Genomic DNA, 6,566 nt, shown 5'->3' on the forward strand with positions numbered 1-6,566 from the left:
CGAAGGGGGTGGGCTCTGCCACTTTCAGTGACCTTCACGTGGCCTCGTGCCTCCTCCCCAGCATCCCCAACGTGTGTCCATCCTGCCACCTGCCACAGAGCCCGTCCCAAGCGGAACACTGTTCCCTTCCCCTTCACAGTGGGTCCTCCCTCCAGATGTTCCTGTGCTTCAACCCACGTACGCGCTGGATAGATGTAATTTAAAAAGAACTGGGGAAGGGAGGGGCACAAAGAAAACCAGATAGAAGGTGATGGAAGACAATTTGACTTTGGGTGAGGGGTATGCAACATAATCAAGTATCAAAATAATCTGGAGATGTTTTCTCTGAACATATGTACCCTGATTTATCAATGTCACTGCATTAAAATTAATTTAAAAAAATGAAGTGGTTACCAGTGGGAGGGAGATGTGATGGAGGGGGAAGAGAGTAAAGAGGGACAAATACATGATGACAGAAAATGATCTGACTTTGGGTAATGGGTATACAACATAATCTACAGTTCAAATGCTATAGAAATATTTACTTGAAACCTATGTACTCTTATTAATCAATGTCACACTGTTAAATTTAATTTTCTAAATAAAATTTTAAAATATATATAAAAAAAGAAGTAATCATTGTGTTTAAGTATTTTATTTACTGTGGATCCATCCAAGTGCCATTTACAGGCAACAAAATGTTTCCATATATGCTATCTTCTTGTTTGGTTTTTATGGAGACACATTTGACAAGGAGGTAAGGGATATGATTTCTGTTCCATGGAGAAGAATGTCCATGCCCAGGGAAGGCGAGGATTTGACCGAGGACACCAATTTAACGAGGGAGTCGCTTGGAGCCCATGACCATGTTACAGAATAGTTCTGCCGCAGACTCCCTCCAGCCAATGAGCCCTCTCTCCACTGAGGGGCTGAACATGGTGTGTCTGGATTTCGAACGTCAAGATCGAAGGTGATGGATTGCACTGCACCGTCCGCTGCCTCGCTGGTGAGAGAGAGATGATTTCCTGTCCCATCAGCTGGGCGCTCACTGCCTAGTGAGGGATCCCCAGACACAACACCCACTCGGCACAGAACTGCATGCCTCTCATTGGCTGCTGGGTGGGGGTTGCTCTCTCCTCACTCCTTGTACAGAAATAGACATGCCTCTGCATTGGAGCCCCTGAGCCCGCCTCCCCCACCGTTGCCCTCTGTTCACCGAGGTTTTGCAACCTCTCCCAACTTATCTCCAGAGAGTGTGGCCGAGACTCCCATCTGTGCGATTCCAGGGATGACTAACACCTGAGTTCAGCATCCTCACTGCTGAGCCATTCCCCACGTTTACGTCGCTTAGCCCTTCCCACAGCCCTGTGAGGAGGTGTGGGCCTGACACTCACTGGACAGGAGGAAGTGGAAGGTCAGACAGTCTGTCACTTGACCAGGATCAGGTGAGCAGCTCTTGCGAATTACCTGGTCGAGGTGTCAGCAAAGAGTCTGAGGTGTCAAGTCACAGAAGCTGATGTTGGTGAAACAGAGAGAAACAAAAAAGAATGGACGAAGGAAGACTTCAAATATGTCATCAGATAAACGAATGGATGCATGGGGACTGGTTGGGAGGGTTCTAGGCTGACTCGCGGAACTGAAGGGCTCTCTTTCCAGGCCCAGGGGTCTCTAAGACAGGATAGTCTCACCAGGTTTCTGGTCTCCTGCCATCTGTGTGTCATCTGTCCTGGCTCTAACAGCCAGAAGGGACACTCTCCCTGACTCTCTCTCACTGAGTGGGTGTCTGGGTTCAGAGACTGGTGAGAGCAGGCAGCCCCCTCCCGTGTGTGCTGTGCCCAGGAAGAGGTGACCTGGGGACTGGATGCCAAGGGTCCCTTGAGTCCCAAATACATGTCCTTCGGGGTCCTAAGTAACGGTGTCCATTTTAACTTACTCTCCAGCTTCTTGACTCTAGATTTGCTCTTTCTTCATCAGAATTGGAAGTCTTTTAACCATACAAAGGGTGATAACTTGGAAGGGTCTGGAGGTAGCTCTCAGGGGGCCCCTCACAGGGGAAGCAGGTACATCCATGGCCTCTGCTCTCTGGTGGGAAAGAAGCAATAATGAGCCAAGGCCCAGAGCTCATGGCCTCCTTTTCCTCCTCCCTAAGCATAGGGCTAAGGGCCTGTGGGAGGGCCCCAGAGGAAGGGCCCCCACAACATGGGCCCCTCCCGGCCAGAAATCCCTGACTTATTTAGGATAAGGCCTGATCTCACGTGAATAAATGCAGATCCCTGTGGAGGGTGCTCAGCTGCTTACCCTCCTGATTGGGCAGCCACATCTTCGCCCAGCTGACAGCAGGTGGGCTGGGGGCTGGGCTGAAGAAGCAGAGGGCTGGGATCTGCATCCTACCTGTTTGCCGTGGCCCTGGGGTCAGAGGTCGACAGAGAAGGATTGGGCCAACACAGCACGGCAAGGACGTCAGGAAGCTAACTCATCTCACTTGAACACATAGCTTTGTTGGGCAGGATGCTGTCTGTTCTACATCTGGGCATGCAGAGGACCCCCTGTGAAATGTTGACAATAAAACACAGTCATATTTTAAAGCTTTCACCTCATTGTCAGCCCCCCAGTTCCCGATGTCCTTTCAGGAAATTGCATTAGTCTTTTTCATACAAAGGTTTAGATACTACAGGCTTAGGACACAACCAAGGGTGACTGAGCTATCCCTGACTGGGGGGTGCCTGGCCCGTTGGCAGAGAGATCTCTCAACGGGGAGAGGACACAGTGGATGATGGAGGGGACAGGCTCTCATGGTGGACAGTTTGGTTGGGACGAGTTCGAGAAAATAGGTCATGCGTAACTGTCCTGTCCGGCAGCCAGCGCCACATTCCTGGGTCTTGCAGGGGGCTCTTTCAATTTTCCCCTGAGCATGTTGACAAGTGCAAGTGCACTTCCCCAGTTGCTGTCACTAAAGATGGACTCTGGAAGAAAGGGTGCTGTGTGAGCCAGACCCTGCCCCCACCTGGTGCTCATGATACCAGCTGTGAGGTTTCTTCACACCTTCCCCAAAAGAAGATGTGCTCCCCCCTGTTTGGCCGCTTTCAGATGGGGTCACAGTGTCTCCTGTCCCAGCCCCGAGGAAGGACTTGGCCACCACCAGAGGCTCTGAGCTGTTCACCCAGAATGTCCAGGTGCATCCCTGATGCAGAATAATGTCCATTTCCATAGACACTTGGCCTCAGAGTCCTCCCCATCTGGGCAGCTGCACATTTGGAGCCCCACAAGCCCAGAAAGTGGAGTTGTGTGCTCGTGTAAAAGTGTCAATGTGCATCTGTGTGCGCATGGGCATGCTCGTGCCATGTAGACAAAGTGTTCAGGGAAAGGGGAGTCCAAGGTCGCTCTGCAAGGATGTGTCCTTTGAGTCACATTTAGCCAGGGCCCATCACACAGCCCCCTCCAGCCTGGCACAGACACAGAGAGCCACATGGCGGCCACAGCTGCCGGAGGACAGAGCTGCCGGCCTACTGGTGGGAGCTGGCTGCCCGCTCCCGGTCTCAGGGATGCTTGGCGATCTCCTCTGGCTGCCGACCCAACCTGGGAGGGACCTGAATTTCTGAGGAGCTGACGAACCACCTAATTCATTCTGCATATGCTCCTGCGGGCCAGCTCAGCCACCCACTGCTCCCAGGTGTGACCCGGTTAGAAGTGCAGGTTGGAACCCCAAGGTCACTCACAGGCATAAGCAGTTTCTGCTTCTCGGACTAATATGACTCTCTGTTTGGTCTCAAAAGCAGTCGTGTTTGTTCAATCTGTGTATGCCACCTTTAGCATTACTATTGTAGCTAGCGAGATCTCTAGGCTATTTTGTATTCTCGCTTTAATTTATCTTGTCACATAATAATGTAAACGCTTGGTCAAAGTCACAATAAGTGACTTGACCCCCAGAAAATGGTAACGTTTCTTATACTTAGGTTACTTTTCACTTAGGGGATTGGAAACAGGGGACAATGTACTCCAGGCTGTTTTATCAATAAGAAAACATTACCCCACTTTTTAAAAAGTGATAGAAGGACCTTTGCTATCAGGTCACAGACAGACATCCAGATACCACTGGCTCGAGCAGGAAGAACTATACCTGCTTATGTGACAGGAAGGACGAGAGAGCCGGCTGCAGGTGTGGCTGGTTCAGGGGTCCTAACTGTGGCAGCACTTCTCCTCATTCTCCAGTTCCTGACAGTCTTTGTGGTTTGGACTTTTTCTCCTCTGTTACAACCACAGTCAATAGATATGGCGGAGAAAACACAATGAATCAAAGGCCAAACTTCCTACGACTAATGGTCACAAAGTAAAAGACAGCACCCCTCCTCACTCAGGTTGGAAAGAGCTAAGGACCATCTGGCCCTTGGAAGTCATGGGAATACTGATTTGGGGCCCTCAGGTTGGGGGGAAGCCGGCACCCCATAGGGATGAGTGGGCTGAGGAGGAAACCACATAAGACCCAGGACTTCACCCGATCACCCGTGCTGCTCTTTCATTCACCCCCCTCCTTCCAGGACGCCCAAGTGCAGTCTGACAGCTACCTCTGTGCCCGCACCCCAGTCTCGTCAGGCAAAGTGCGTATTTCAGGATTCTGGGTATTGGGGGGGGTGATAGTGTCACTGAAGAGGTTTTTGAGTGTTGTGTCCAACTGCATAAGCCCGGGGGGTTTACTGCACGATTTTGTACTGGGTGGTGATTTCTGAAATGTGCACGTTGCTCTATACAGAACTGTCCCTACACAGTGCCTCCCCTCACCCCAGCAGGTCCTCAGCAGGGACAGTGGGAAGGCTGACCACGAGCAGGTCACAGAACCAGGAGTCTCCTTAGGGCCCAAGTAACCCCGCAGGAATAACAAGCACAATGTCTACTAAACACCTTGCTGGGGAACCCTGGCACCCCGGAGTCCAGACAGAAAGAGATGAGGGGAAGGCAGGGGGCTGCAGGGGGCTGGAGGGAAGTGTGGCGTCACTCGCTGACGGTCCCTTTGACAGTGACTGTGCCAACACGTATGACATCCCCCCCACCCCCGCTGCAGCTGTCAGAGGAGTCAGTCAGAGCCAGACGCCGGCCTGCCGTCTGCAGTGGGGACATCTGAGCCCACGAGACTTAAATAACGAATGTGCCTAAAACTGTAAGATGGAGAACACTGAGTGGGGAGCAAGTCTAATCAGCTCTAATGCTTCCCTCAGTAACCCAGGCTCTGCCACCCCTGACAGAGGGGCGGAAAGAAAACAGCAGAGGCAGGCCGTGGACCTAGAGTCCCCTCCAGGGTGGGGCTGGCCTTGGTGAACGATTCATAAACAGCCCAGCAGGCTGAGGTCTGTGCTGGAGCCACCCTGAGGCACATCCAAGCAGCAGGCTACCTTTGTCTCTGCTCCTCTGACCAGGCAGAGAATGACAACCCCCAACAATCAGAAATCATCTTTCTTGGATGACAATGGCTCCTTTGGAAGCTGGATTTAATGGCTTAGATTTAGCTCCAATGGTGGACAGAAAATGTGTTTAGGCAAATGCATTTCAGGTGCTGGGAATGCAGCCCCCAGCCCCCCCCCCCAGCTGGCCTTCTTCCTGCCTGTCATCCTCACATTGTACATGGTGGCCTCTGCTGGACTGGTCACCTACTTTAAAGAGCCTCCTCTGTCACCCCTGTGAACAAGACCAGTACAGTACAGGAGAACCACGCGCTCAGGCGGAACTACAACCAGGTGGATATGGGAAGGGGCAGGTTTCTTAAGACCACGGGGGACAGGGGGTGGGGCAGGCTGATGCCATTGTGGGGACCATGCTGGGCTTTGGATATGGGGTAGGGATAAAGGGAGATGACAGCAGAGGCTGAGACCGAGAAGAGTCCGGAAAGAATGCTCAGAAAACAGTGTCATCTTTACATCACTCTACAGTTGTCAAGTCTGAAGAGGAGGAGGAGGAGAAAAGCAGCTGAGAACAATTAGCAAGCCTTCCAAACTGTCACCATGTCATCACCTCTCCTGTGTGTCGGGAAGGGGGTCTGCTTCGGGTGGGAGTAGAGAACTGGGTGATCTCTGAGTTCTCTCCACTTCCGGGGTCTGCAGAGCTCACAACACAGGGTCCAGAGACAGCATCTCTGTGTCATTCATCTGAGATGTTATCCTTCATTCTGGCTGTCCCACGGGGGATGCAGGGACCACTTTCACTGCATCTGACAGAGAAGTTGGCATTCTCATGACAAACAAGAGCACAAGCTTCTCCCTATAGAAGGACTCTGGGAGCAGGGACATAGCCCTGCTGTCAATGGCATTGCGGCCTGGAATCCTCCTTTGCCTGCTCCATTCACATTCCAGGAAACAGAAAGAAGGACGAGGAGACTAAGGGTGTCCCTGTCTTTAGGAGCATTTCCAGGAGCTAGGCACAGCTCTTCTGCATACATCCCATCTGCACAAACCTAGTCCCTGGGCACAGCTCACTGCACAGACATGGAGGAAGGAGCTCTTCCAGCTGATAGGCAATGTGTTAGCAGGAATGTTGGGGTCATTTTGCTAAGGAAAGAGTGGTAAATTGTTACATGGAAGAAACTAATGTTCCCTGTTACA

This window comes from Saccopteryx bilineata, chromosome 6 (assembly GCF_036850765.1).
Source record: "Saccopteryx bilineata isolate mSacBil1 chromosome 6, mSacBil1_pri_phased_curated, whole genome shotgun sequence".
In the NCBI taxonomy this organism is placed as follows: domain Eukaryota; kingdom Metazoa; phylum Chordata; class Mammalia; order Chiroptera; family Emballonuridae; genus Saccopteryx; species Saccopteryx bilineata.